General features: G+C 35.3%; 1 pseudogene; it reads right to left on the bottom strand.

Moving 5' to 3' along the window:
* Positions 1-12,877: 12,877 nt before the first annotated feature.
* LOC127553355 (cAMP-regulated phosphoprotein 19-like) lies at positions 12,878-13,241 on the bottom strand (annotated as a pseudogene).
* Positions 13,242-14,982: the final 1,741 nt, after the last annotated feature.

The raw sequence follows: 14,982 nt of genomic DNA, 5'->3' as shown, positions 1-14,982 counted from the left end.
ACTATTTTTGAGGCCTTCTCTGCCATCTTGGCTCTGCCCCTGACTCAGTTCTTGATATATTTTTTTTAAATGGGTACTTTATCAGAAATGTTGGCTATAGAAATTTTGGCTTCATTGATTTTTTTTTTGTGTGTGTGCAAAAACATTTTTAATTTAATGTAATTACTATTATTCATTTTGCATTTCATAATGTTTTCTATTTTTTGTTTGGCCATAAGCTCTTCCCTTCAAAGCTATCTTGTTCAGTAAGCTTTCTGTTTTTTAGATAAGTAAACTTACTTTACTTGACTATTAAATGGCATATGAATGTCTCTTCTTATTCTAATAAACTTCCAAAAGACTCACTCGCCCAAAATAATTATGGGCCTCATCTTAAAATCAAATACTAGAGATGATTAACACCTGAATCAGCAAAAACTGTTGCTTTATATGCCTTGCAGTCTGAATGCAGTTTGAATATCATTCCTATAACAATGTCACAATTCCATTTTCATAGTTCACTACTCTAATGAGAATGGTTTAAGTGGTTCTGCCTCACAAAACAGTAATATTATCCCTCCTTTTTAATTTTATCTTTTTTTAAAGGGTGGTTCACATATGTACTAGCAAACACCACAAACATCTCAAATTAGAGATAAATCAAATGCAGATAAAAAGTGTAGCCTCTAAGTGCTGATTCTTAAGCTTCTCATTAAATTTTGCAGAGCTGCTAAATCATGACTGACCTGTATTAACAAATAGCTGTAAGACATAGCATTTAAATGTAAATCTCACATTAAATATGCCGGAGAAGTATTTATCCAGTCAAGTCTGTTATAGTTATTGTTTATTCTTTCCCTTCTTATTTCTTAAGTAGGAGCAGAATTTTTGCAGTTGAAGAAAAAACCTAAAAACTCAGCAATATGTGAATATGATTTCCCTAAGCTGATGAACAAAGTGAAAAAAATGATAGCACTGAATCTCTCAGAATGGACAAAAGTTCATTCACATTTTTTTTGGTTATTGTTCCATTTAGAGATTATTCCTTCATATATTTCTTCACTTGCTAAAATCATTTTTTAGTAGCTTTTCCATTCTTTCCTTCCTTGCCTCATCATTTTCTTTTTGAAGTTGTTCAAACATAGATTAATGGCTTCTGCTGCAAGAATGGGATGTTTCTACAAATAAACATTGAGAAAACAATAGCAAAAAATTTAAAATTTTAGGTATATAATATGAGGTAAGAATTCAGCAAAGGTAAATAGATTAACAATTTTAATTTAACATAATTTGAGATATTTAATAATTCAGTAAATAAAGTCAAGGAGATATGAAAGACTCAAGTTGCAAGCTTCTAAATTTATAAATACTATGAAAAATATTTACTTTTGTTGATTATTTTTCATGGATGTTATTTATTTCATATGGGGAAATATTTCCATCAGTACTCTGGATATTGCTTCCAGTTCAAAAGTGAGAATGTGTGAGAAATGTTTGTTGAAGTTTTTCAAATATTTTACAGTGTCCTCTAGTATTTGAGAACAGTAATAATTTCTAAAACTTAGTAACTTGTCACATTCTCATTTCAGAGATAAGAATATATCTGTTTAAAGAGTTGAAATAATGTTTCTAAAATCAGAGCCCAATAAAGAAGAGGTACTTTCCAGTTCTTAGTAGAATATTTCTTTTATGTAGAGAATTGGTTTTTCATATAGCATAGGTACTAATCACAGTCTACAATTTAATTACTCCTGAGATTTTAAGAAATTTGATTGACCTTTCTGAATCATAGGAAAAAAATACTATATCTGCCTAAATCTCTCAGATGTTCTAATGGTTCAATTATAATAGATTCAATTTCATTCAACAGAACTTAACCAATTAGATACCAGGAAGGGATTTCTCTGACAGAGGCTTCCTAAAATGTAGATAGATACCAGAAATATTGATAAGTACATTGCTTTAGGATGCATTACTTGCCCAAATCTCCCCCCCCCCCCTTTCTCCAGGATGGACATTAATTCTCCATGTTCATTGTTGTGAGAAGAAATTTGGAAATTTATCCCAGACAGTTCTTTAGTATCAGTTCTTCTTTCCCACTAGTTCTGGATAAGGTTCCTCCAAAGTTCTTAATCTTTTGAACAGAGTTGGATGATCTGGGTATCGCCATCTCCCATCATTTCATTTAAAAAACACATAGGACTTCTGGGCAAGATGGTGGAGAGAAGGCACACATCTACTTAAGCTCTGCATTTTCTCCCAGAATTTATTTCATGACAAGCCTCAAAATTAGTGCTTGACTGAAGAAAAACCCACATATAATTACCAAGAGAAAACATCCTTGAAATTTGCCAGAAAATGTCTGTTTTCGCTTGAGGGTGGGGAAGGTTTTAGATTGGGTGCAGGTTAAGGGCAGGCAGTGGCAGTAAGAGTACTGCAAACAGCTCACAGCTGACCAGACCAGAGGGGGATGGGATGTGATCTCAGCCATCTCTTCGGGGAGAGCTTTACTATGTGGCTACTTTGCCCTGGCAGCAAGTCAGTGGACAAGCAGAGAAGCTAAAAATGCAGGGTGTAAAGACTATAACCCCGAAAAGATAGGGTCTCTCAGGACCTGGCCACACCCACTTGCAGTGTCTCAGCATACTCTCAGAATCTCAGAGTTCAGATGCAGTGCAGCAATTGGTGCACTGCTAGTGCCTCCCTGCTATCTTCCGCAGTCTATAGAGGAAGCTTAGTAACACCATCCAGCCCCCCACCTTTCCTCCAAAAAAGCAGATTTCATTTGTTTTTGTTTTTGTTTTTTGCTAGTTTGTATTCTTTGATTCTTCTCTGACAAAATGAGCAAAAAATTTAAATGGACCTTAACTATTTCTAGGTTCTATATGAATAGAGAGCAGACTTTAAACCCTGAAGAGATTAAAAACAGACTGAATCCCCATAGGGGTACATGAGCTGGTCCTCAACACTCTCATAGACTCTAATAGGAGAAATTAAAAATGCTCTCACAAGAGCGCTGGAAGAAAAATGGGAAAAGGAAAGGAAAGCTTGGCAAGAGAGTCTGAATAAGTCATCCCACTCATTTAAAGATAGAGTGGATAAAGAAATCAAATCCTTGAAAAACAGAATTAGTGACCTGGAAAAAGAAAAAAAGCTCTCTAAAAAATAAAATTGTTGAAATGGAAAAAAATTCCATAGAACAAAACAACTCACTTAAATACTCAATTGGACAATTAGAAAAAGATATTTTTTAAAATGAGTGAAGAAAATACTTCACTAAAAATCAGAATCAAATAAATGAAATCGAATGACTCAAGGAGACATTAAGAATCAGTTGAGCAAAACGAAAAAAAAAAAAAAATGAAACAATGGAAAAAATGTCAAATACTTTTCTGGGAAAACAACAGACCTGGAAAATAGATTTAGGAGAGAAAATCTGAGAATTATTGGACTCCCTGAAAAATATGATGAAAAAAAGAGCCTGGATTATATTTTCCAGGAAATTATCAAAAGAGAACTGCCCAGAAGTTATAGAAACAGAGGTTAAAATATAAATTGAAAGAATTCATTGATCACCTATGAAAGAGATCCTAAAATCAAAACACCAAGAAATATAGTAGCCAAATGCCAGAACTATCAGACAATGGAAAAAATATTACAAGCTGCTAGAAAAAAAATCAAATATAGAGGAGCCACAATAAGGATTACCCAGGATCTAGCAGAATCCACATTAAAGAATCGAAGGGCTGGAATATGATATTCCAAAAGGCTAAGGAACTTGATGAGCAGCCAAAAATAACTTACCCATCCAAAATGAACATCTTTTTTCCAGGGAAGAAGATGGAAATTCAATGAAAAAAGTGATTTTCACTTTTTTTGATGAAAAAACTGGAACTAAACCAAAAAGTTTGATCTACAAATATAGAACACAAGAGAAACCTAAAAGGTAAAAAAGAAATCTTGGGAACTATATTTCTGCTATAAAGAATATAAAGAACACATGTATACTTTGCTCTAGAAACTAGAGGTGGAAAGGAAATTGTACACAGAAAAGAGTAACATGGGGGTACTACATCTCACAAAGAGGCAAAGGAAACATATTATATCTGAGAGAAAGAATGGAGGAAGATGAACATAGTGTGTATCTTACTGCCATCAGAATTGACTTAAAGAGTAAAATATTAGATATATTTGATTTATACTGAAATTTCTTCCACCTCTTTGAAAAGTGGGAGGGGAAAAATGAAAAAAAAAAAAAAGAAGGAGTAAGCTAATCAGAAGGGAATACAGAAATTATGGGGAAAAGGAGTAAGATACGGGGAGGAACTCTAAAGTGGGGAGAGGGATACTAAAAAGGGAGGGCTGTGAGAAGCAACTGATGCTCACAAGTTTAATACTGTGGAGGGGACTAAGGGAGAAGGAAAGGAAAAAAGCATAAACAGGGGTTGACAAGATAGCAAGTAATACAGAATTGGTAAGTTTAACCATATATGTGAATGGGGTAAACTCCCCCCAAAAAGGAAGTGGTTAGCAGAATGGATTAAAAGCCAGAATCCTACAATATGTTGTTTACAGGAGACACACTTGAAGCAAGGTGATACACACAGAGTAAAGATAAAAGGTTGGAGCAGAATTTACTATGCTTTAGGTGAAGTAAAAAAAAAAAAAGTTGGGGTAACCATCCTCATCTCAGATCAAGCAAAAGCAAAAATTGATCTAATTAAAAGAGATAGGGAAGGGTACTGTATCTTGCTAAAGGGTAGCATAGATGATGAAGCAATCAATATTAAACTGTGATGACCCACATATTTTAAAATCAGCCAGAATCAGGAATTCAGGTTAAGGGAAAATCTTCAGTCTTTATTCTTTTTGACGTGAAGGGGGATTAGCAATGTGAGCAGCTGCAACAAGATGCCAGCCAGCAGTCTCTTTCTGCTTCTCTCTCCGCCCCTCTTCCTCCATCCACCAAAATTGTCATTTCCTATACAACACATCAGGACTTGCATAAAGAGTGGGTGGGGGCCATTCTTTCTCCAAGCATATATATTAATAAAGTAAGATCCAATTACTATTTAGCCTCATGTGCTTGGGACCTCAGTGCATCAACTTGAGTTTCAGTCCATTACATTAAACATACAGGTATCAAGTGGTGTAGCATTTAAATTCCTAAAAGAGAAATTAAGAAAGCTGCAAGAAGAATTAGACAACAAAACTGTAACAGTGGGAGATCTCAAACTTGCACTCTCAGAATTAGATAAATCAAACCATAAAATAAATAAGAAAGAAGTCAAACAGATAAATAGAATACTAGAAAAGTTAGATATGATAGATCTTTGGAGAAAACTAAATGGAGACTGAAAGGAGTACACTTTCTTCTCAGCAGTTCATGGAACCTGTACAAAAACTGACCATATATTAGAACATAAAAACCTTAAACTCAAATGCAGTAAGGCAGAAATAGTAAATGCATCCATTTCAGACCACGATGCAATGAAATCTACATTCAATAAAATGCCAGGGGAAAATAGACCAAAAATAATTGGAATCTAAATAATCTCATTCTAAAGAATGATTGGGTGAAACAGCAAATCACAGACATAATTAATAACTTCACCCAAGAAAATGGCAATAATGAGGCACCATACCAAAATGTGTGGGATTCAACCAAAGTGATAATAAGAGGAAATTTCATATCTCTAGAGGTCTACTTGCATAAAATAGAGAAAGAAACGGTCAATGAATTGGGCTTGCAACCAAAAATGCTATAAAAGGAACAAATTTAAAAACAAACAAACAATCAAACACTAAAGTTGAAATTCTAAAAATAAAAGGAGAGATCAATAAAATTGAAAGTTAAAAAAACTTGAATTAATTAATAAAACTAAGATCTATGAAAAAAACAACAAAATAGACAAACTCTTAGTAAATCTAATTAAAAAAGGAAAGAGGAAAATCAAATTGTTAGTCTTAAAAATGAAGAGAGAGAACTTGCCACTAATGAAGAGGAAATTAGAGCAATAATTAGTAATTACTTTGCTCAAACTTTATGCCAATAAATTTGATAACTTAAATGAAATGGAAGAATACCTTCAAAAATATAGAGGAAGAATTAAATAGACTAACAATCCCATTTTAGAAAAAGAAATAGAACAAGCTATTTACCAACTTCTTAAGAAAAAATTCCCAGGACCAGATGGATTTACATGTGAATTCTACCAAACATTTAAAGAACAATTGGCTCCAATGCTATATAAATTATTTGATAAAATAGGGAATGCAGGAGTCCTACCCAATTCCTTTTATGATACAGACATGGTACTGATACCTAAACCAGGTAGTTTGAAAACAAAGAAAGAAAATTATAGACCAATCTCCCTAATGAATATTGATGCTAAAATCTTAAATAAGATATTAGAAAAAAGACTACAGAAAATCATCCCCAGGATAATACACCATGATCAAGTAGGATTTATACCAGTATTGCAGGGCTGGTTCAATATTAGGAAAACTATTAGAATAATTGACTATATCAATAACCAAATTAAAAAAAAAAAAAAAAACATGATCATCTCTATAGATGCAGAAAAAGCATGTGATAAAATCCAACATCCATTCCTATTAAAAACACTTGAGAGTATAGGAATAAATGGACTTTTCCTTAAAATAATCAGCACCATCTATTTAAAACCATCAATAAGCATCATATGTAATGGGGGAAAAAACTGGAACCTTTCCCAGTAAGATCAGGAGTGAAACAAGGTTGCCACTATCACCATTATTATTCAGTATTGTATTAGAAATGCTAGCCTCAGCAGTAAGAGTTGAGAAAGAGATTAAAGGAATTAGAGTAGGTAATGAGGAAATCAAACTATCAGTCTTTGCAGGTGATATGATGGTATATTTAGCGAACCCCAGAGATTCTACTAAAAAGGTTTTAAAAATAATTCATAACTTTAGAAAAGTTGCAGGATACAAAATAAATCCACATAAATCCTCAGCATTTTTATACATCACCAACAAAATCCAACAGCAAGAAATACATAGAGTAATTCCATTCAAAATAACCACCCATAGCATAAAATATTTGGGAATCTGTCTACCAAAGAAAAGTCAGGAATTATATGAGCAAAATTACAAAACACTTTCCGCACAAATAAAGTCAGATTTAAATAATGGAAAAATATTAAGTGCTCTTGGATAGGCTGATATAAAGATGAAAATACTCCCTAAATTAGTCTATTTATTTAGTGCTATACCATTTAGTTTTTCAACCTTTTCAATGGTATACCATTTATATAGATAGTGAACATAGGAAGCTGCAATTCAGAATATTCCTGAATTCTGTTGTTGAAAGTCAAAATCTGGATAAATATCACCAAATTTCATATCAGGAGTGTGTATCAAAAAGCCTGATGCTACTACTTCTCCTGGGTGATAGGACATACATTCCTCAGTTTCCGAAATCAGTACATGGATAGACACTGTTTTGTAAGCACTCTCAAGGGGTGAAATGGTTAAGCTTGCTGTGAGAGGAGGAAAGGGATCTATAGGCCTGAAATAGACAGGTCTCAACTTTCCAGGTGATATCTCAGTAGTCCCAGAGGCATATAACTTTTTAGTCCTAATTTCAATCCCTCCTCAGCTTGCTTCTTTTCTGACTGATCATGTTGGAGTACTGAACTTTTAAAAACTCTCTGGGCATAATACAGTTTGCCATCATGTCCCAAGTGGTTTTTGCCTGGGACCCTGGAGCCAAGCACCATTTTTTGTAATGAAGACATAAGGGGTGGCCAAAACTGCTATATAGGCAGTGCTGATGGTGTCATGGTCCTTCCCACTCCTCTTCCTCCTTCCACCCACAAAAGCAGATTTGAGAGAGGAAGGTCAGGAGATAGAAAATACCCTAAGGGTGCATGCTTAAGTGTAGGCAGGATTGAAACAAAACTGTGAAAGTGAAAAGAGGTTATCAGCAAGGTACTTAAGCTACTTAACTTTCCTTCTCCCTCCTCTCCCTCCCCCCCGCCACCCCGCTCCCCAACTGACTATGCCTCCAAACCTCCTAGAGCAGTAATAAGCAATATAAATCAATAAAATATTAAAACAAGTCTTCCTTAGCTCTGTCCTACCTGCAGGGGTTACACCCAGCAATTCTCTGCTTATTTCTCTCCTGATACTTCCTTGTTTGGTGGGCTAAGTTAAAAGCTTTCCTCCTTTTAAGAGTCATGGAATTATTTAAAGCCAATTTTAACCCATTGTATTCAATTAGTTGTGTTCCCACTACTTTCCACATCTCTGGCTCCAAACGTTTCTCTACAACATCTGAGAACTCAGTAATCTGCTTTTGAGTTACTAACAAAACTTGCTTTTCTGTTAACCTAACTAAGAATACTTCATACTTCCCTCAGGAGGGAGGCTCATTTCTTACTATTTGCACCATTCCTGCTAAAAAATAAAAGTGACTAGTTTAGCCCTCACCAAATCTTCCTGCTTGCCTATTTTTATGGTCACCTTCCTGTCATGGAGAGTCCTCCACAGAACTTGACTGATTGCATCAGTTGACCTGGGCCACCTGTTTAGGAGCCAAAATTTAGTGTGCTTTTTAGAATTCCCACTCTGGGGTGCCAAAATACACTTTTCAGACTAGCTCTCTGGAGGATCTTAGGATCAGCTCAAGTCCTTGGTCTTAGTGAAGGAGTAATAGAGCAGTGACCCATGAAGATGGTTAAACATGGAGTCTGTTTATTTCAAGTCCTCTTAGTCCCTAAATACCTTAGTACAATTACATTACCACAGCACAATGAGCATTGCTAGCTATAAACACCCTTCTATTAACCTTTCTTACTGTAAGTATCTCTGATACAAGTAGAACACAAGTTGTTGTACCCCACCCCCTGACTTCTTAGGAAGGCTGAGATGCCCCAAGGGGAGATGAGAGTCAAACCAGACATCAGCAGCAGGTTTCTTCTGGGCTGAAAGGTATTGTACCTCACCAAGAGTTCCTCCACAGTCTGTGGCTCTCTACAAAAATAGGGAATGAGAAAATAAAACTATCTCTCTTTGCAGATGATATGATGATATAATTAAAGAATTCTAGAAAATCATCCAAAATCATACTCAAAAAAATTAACAGCTTCAGCAAATTTTCAGGATTTAACGAACCTACATAAATCATCAGCATTTCTATATATTATTGACAAAACCCATCAGCAAGAGATGAAAACAGAAATTCCATTTAAAATAACAGTACAAAAAATATATTATTTAGGGATCTATCTTCCAAGAACTAGAAAATATTATGAAATGTAAAATGTACTGCTTTGATTACATTAAATTACAAAAGGTTTTTCACAAACAAAACCACCACAAACAATATTAAAAGAAAAATACAAAGCTGCTAAAAATCTTTACAGTGAAGGGCAGAGCCAAGATGGTGGAGAAGGCACACGCAACTTTCTAAGCACCTCTCATTCTCCTCATAACCAACTATTTAATTCAGCCTTTAAAATAGCTCTTTACTGCTTAAATTCATGAAGATTAGAAGCAGTACAATTTACCAGCCAAAGTCAGTCTGGAAGATCGCCAGGAAAGGTTTGTCCTGAGAGGCTAGGAGCAGACTAGAACAGGAAGCGAGAGACTAGCATCCTGAGCAGACCAGGGACAGGGGTGATTTCTGTGGCTAGAGAAGTTATAGAGATGATTCTGCTATAGGCTAACTGCTTTAATTACAAAGCAGTAAACTGGTAGAGAAATTAAAGCCTAAAACAGAGGGTACTCTAAAAAATGCCAGAACCTAACAAGATCTGGCTGCAACCACTCAAACCTGGAATGACTCAGGCAGACGGTAACACAGCCCTGCACCCACATCCTGCAGTTGGGGGCTTTTGCCAGGTCAGCTATAAATCTGCACAACAAGGGGGCACAACCTGGGTGGCATCTAACCAGCACAGTGGGGGGTCTCAGCCTGGGCCAATAGAACTTCCCCAGAGGACTGTGCTTCCTGCGGCAGAGACACATCTACACCCTGCAGGGCCATTCACTGCTCAACTGGTAATGTTCACAGCCTCAGGGCAGGATTTGGCTTGGGATAGTGAAAGTTTCACTGCTCAGGTCTAGCCCCAGGGCAGTCATTATCTCATACAGTGGGGGTTCTTTGCAGGGCACTTTCCCAGCTTGGCCCTGCAGGCCTGAATTACTTCCCAGTGGGGAACTCTTTCCCAGAGCACTCCAGTATCTCACTGCATTTTGTAGCCGGCTAACAGGACAGCTACCCATCCTTACACCTATTACTGCTCTGCAGACGAAGCTGGTAATTTCCTGGTCCTGAAGGCAAACCCTACAGGCTTCAACAAAATGAGTAAAAAAAACCAAAAGGACGATTGATAATTTCTATACAGAAAGAGAACAGCTTTTCAACCTTGAAGAGACTAACAGCAGACAGTCTCCAGACAATTGCTGGTCCCTAATACAAAAGGCTCTCCTAGAAGAGACTATTAAAAATCTTAAAAGATAACTAGAAGAAAAATGGGGAAAGGAAAGAGAAGCTATGCAAGAGAGTATAGAAAAGGCTCAGTAAAAGAAAAAATTGATAAAGTGGAAAAAGAAAACAACTTCCTGAAATGTGAATTGGAAAAGTTTAAAAGTTCCAAGAAGTGCAGGGAAACAGAATTTGTGGATTGGAAAAAGAAAATAACTCATTAAAAAAAAATGAAAAAAAATTCCATAGAGCAAAACAACTCAATTGGACATATACAAAAAGAAGTAAAGAAAAAAAAAAAAAAAAAAAAAAGCTAATGAAGAAAATAACTCACTAAAAATCAGAACTGAACAAATAGAATTGACTGATTCATTGAGATATCAAGAATCAGTCAAGCAAAACCAAAAAAAAAAAAAAAATGAAAGATTGGGAAAAAATGTCAAATATTTACTTTGAAAAACAACAGACATGGAAAATAGATCTAGGAGACATAACCTGAGGATCATTGGACTACCAGAAAATTATAATGAAAAAAAGATCCTAGATACTATTTTACAGGAAATCATCAAAGAGACTTGCCCAGAAGTAATAGAACTGGAAGGTAAAATAGGCATTGAAAGAATTCATAGAGCACCTTCTGAAAAAGACCCTAAAATAAAGACTCCAAGGAATATTGTGGCCAAACTTCAGAATTTTCAGACTAAAGAAAAAAATTTACAAGCCAGTTCAAATACTGAGGTGCCACAATAAGGGTCACACAAGATCTGGCTGCCTAAACATTAAAGGATCGAAGGGCCAGAATCTGATATTCCAAAAGGCAAAATAACTTGCAATGAAGCCAAGAATAAATTACCCAGCGAAGCTGAGCATTTTTTCCCATAGAAGAAGATGGACATTTAATGAAACAGAGGAATTCCATTTGTTTCTAAGGAAAAAACCAGACTTAAACAAAAATTTTGATCTCCAACAATAGGACTCAAGAGAAGTAGAAAAAGGTAAAAGAAACTCTTGAGAACTGCATTTCTGTTGTCGATATACATAAAATCCACATGTATAAATTGATTTTACTGATATAACATAAAAAACGAAAATAGAAATGGAAAGGAGATAGTGTCAGAAAAAGGAAAAGGGGAGATAAAAAGAGAGAAACTACATGCAATGATGAGGCAAAGGAAACCTATCATATCTGAGGGAATTTCGAGAGAGGGAGGGACATTGTGTGAATCCTACTCTCATCAGAGCTGGCTCAAAGGGGAAATAATTGACATATTTGTTTTACAGAGAATTTTCTCTCACCTCATTAAGAAGTGGGAGAAGAAAAGGGAAAAGGAAAAACAGTAATAAGGGAAGGGTATAAGAAAGGGGAAGGGATTCAAAGGGAGGAGGGAAGGATACTGAAGAGGGAGAGCTGCGTGACACAAGTAGGACAAATAAGGTTAATAGTAGGGAAGGGGGGAAGGAGGGCAAGAAAAAGAAAACCATAATCTGGGAATATTAGGATGGCAGGAAATACAGAATTAGTAATTTTAACTGTAAATGTGAATGTGATGAACTCTCCCATAAAGTGGAGGCAGATAGCAGACTGGATCAAAAGTCAGAACCCTACAATATATTGTTTACAGGAAACATATTTAAAACAGGGAGATACATACAGAGTAAAGGTAAAAGGCTGGAGCAAAATCTATTATGCTTCAGGTGAAGTCAAAAAAGCAGGGGTAGCCATCCTTATCTCAGATCAAGCAAAAACAAAAATTGATCTAATCAAAAGAGATAAGGAAGGAAACTATCTCTTGCTAAAGGGTATTATAGAAAATGAGAAATATCAATATTAAACATATATGCACCAAATGGAATAGCATCTAAGTTCCTAAAGGAGAAGTTAAGAGAGTTGCAAGAAGAAATAGACAGCAAAACAATAATTGTGGGAGATCTTAATCTTGCACTCTCAGATTTAGATAAATCAAATCACAAAACAAATAAGAAAGAAATTAAAGAGGTAAATACTAATATTCTGTTTTACAAAAGCAAACAGAAAAATACAGAAAAAAAACCCAACACAATAGATTATATTAAATAACATAAACATATAAAACTGTAATTAAGAGGAATAAGGAAAGCCAAAACAGTGAAACTGTAAAACTTGCTCATTACTTGCTGGAACCAGTCCTACACTAAGGAATAGACAATATATACATTTATTTTCAAGTAGATTACTTTACATTGCTCTAACATGTGTCCTTTTCATCAGTGCATTGTTTAACTAGTCCAAAGTACTACAGTTTATTCATAAGTTTACTTCCTTAACAATAGCAGCACACACTACCGCTACCTGCAAAGCTGTCAGTCTCAATGACTTAGTGTATGAAAGAAAAAAAAAAAAGCTGAGAAGTAACATGTTTGAGAGAAATAACAGGAATGAGGAGATTCATGCAGTTCAGCTCTTTTAATCAGCCAGCCAGCTTGCTAGCAACAAGAGATGGTTTCCGCTGTGGAAGATCCTGGGGAGTAGGAATGTGGTCACCAGTGACCTCTGTTTTGTCAGGAGCTGCTGCAGTAGGAAGCTGCTTCTTCTTCATCTTTGCTTTAGCCATGTTGTAATCCCCAGAGTCAAAATACTTTTGTCCTTTCTGTAGTCGCTTCCTCAAGAAATCTGAACCTCCAGGCTTTTGCCCACATGAGGATACTTTGCTTTTAATTTTGCTTCTTCTGCTTTCTCTGGACTAGTTACTTTATCTTCCATTTCCTTTTGCTCCTCAGCCAAGGCCGCCTCGGGGATTTCTGCGGACATTGCGCCCCTTCAGTCAAATGGGAAGACACTGGAGGAGAGGAGACGCAAAAGAACAGGGAAGAGGAAGCCCCCACAGCGGCAGATCTCTGGAGAAAACTGAATGCTTTTCTAACCGGCACAGTGTGGGGCTGAGTATAGTTTTTTTTTCAGCAGTTCATGTAATCTACACAAAAACTGACCATATATTAGGACATAAAGACCTCAAAATTAAATGCAGAAAGGCAGAAATAGTAAATGCTTTCTTTTCAGATCACAATGCAATAAAAACTACATTCAACAAAAAGTTAGGTGTAAATAGACCAAAAAGTAATTGAAACTAAATAATCTCATCTTAAAGAATGATTGGGTGAAAGAGCAAAGTATAGACACAATTAATAATTTCACTCAAGAATAATAACAATGGTGAGACATCATACCAAAACTTGTGGGATGCAGCCAAAGTGGTAATAAGGGGAAATTTTATATCATTAGAGGCTTACTTGAATAAAATAAAGAGAAGATCACGGGATTGGGCTTGCAACTTAAGTTAGAAAAAGACCAAATTAAAAACCTCCAATCAATAACTAAACTTGAAATTCTAAAAATAAAATAGAAATTAATAATATAGAAACTAAAAAATATATTGAATAAATAAACTAAGAGTTGGTTTTATGAAAAAAAGCCAATAAAATTGGTAAACATTTGGTAAATCTGATTAGAAAAAGGAGAGAGGAAAATCAAATTAGTAGTCTTAAAAATGAAAAGGGAGAACTTTCCACCAATGAAGAGGAAATTAGAGAAATAATAAGGAGTTTCTTTGCCCAACTTTATGCCAATAAATCTGATAACCTAAGTGAAATGGATGACTACCTCCAAAAATATAGGCTTCCCAGATTATCAGAGGAGGAAGTAAATTGCTTAAATAATCCCATTTCAGAAAAAGAAATAGAACAAGCTATTAATCAACTCCCTAAAAAAAAATCCCTGGGACTAGATGGATTGACATGTGAATTCTACCAAACATTCAAAGAACAATTAGCCCCAATGCTTTATAAACTATTTGAAAAAATAGGGAATGAAGGAGTCCTACCAAACTCCTTTTATGACACAGACATGGTACTGATACCTAAACCAGGTAGGTTGAAAACAGGGGAAAAATTATAGACCAATCTCCCTAATGAATATTGATGCTAAAATCTTAAATACGATATTAGCAAAAAGACTACAGAAAATCATCCCCAGCATAATACACCATGATCAAGAAGTATTTATACCAGGAATGCAGGGATGGTTCAATATTAGGAAAACTATGAATATAATTGGCCATATTAATAACCAAATTAACAAAAAACACATGATCATCTCAATAGATGCAGAAAAGGCATTTGATAAAATCCAACATTCATTCCTATTGAAAACACTTGAAAGTACTGGAATAAATGGACTTTTCTTTAAAATAATCAGTAGCATCTATTTAAAACCATCAGTAAGCATCATATGTAATGGGGGAAAACTGCAACCTTTCCCAATAAGAACAGGAGTGAAACAAGGTTGTCCACTATCACTGTTACTATTCATTATTGTACTAGAAATGCTAGCTTTGGCAATAAGAGTTGAGAAAGAGATTAAAGGAATAAGAATAGGCAATGCGGAAACCAAATTATCACTCTTCGCTGATGATATGATGGTATCCTTAGAGAACCCCAGAGATTCTACTAAAAAAGTTATTAGAAACAATCCACACCTTCAGCAAAGTTGCAGG

The sequence above is a fragment of the Antechinus flavipes genome, chromosome 3, assembly GCF_016432865.1.
Source record: "Antechinus flavipes isolate AdamAnt ecotype Samford, QLD, Australia chromosome 3, AdamAnt_v2, whole genome shotgun sequence".
Lineage (NCBI taxonomy): Eukaryota > Metazoa > Chordata > Mammalia > Dasyuromorphia > Dasyuridae > Antechinus > Antechinus flavipes.
The sequence above is the reverse complement of the archived record's forward strand: the minus strand, read 5'-3'. Positions and strand labels throughout refer to the sequence as shown.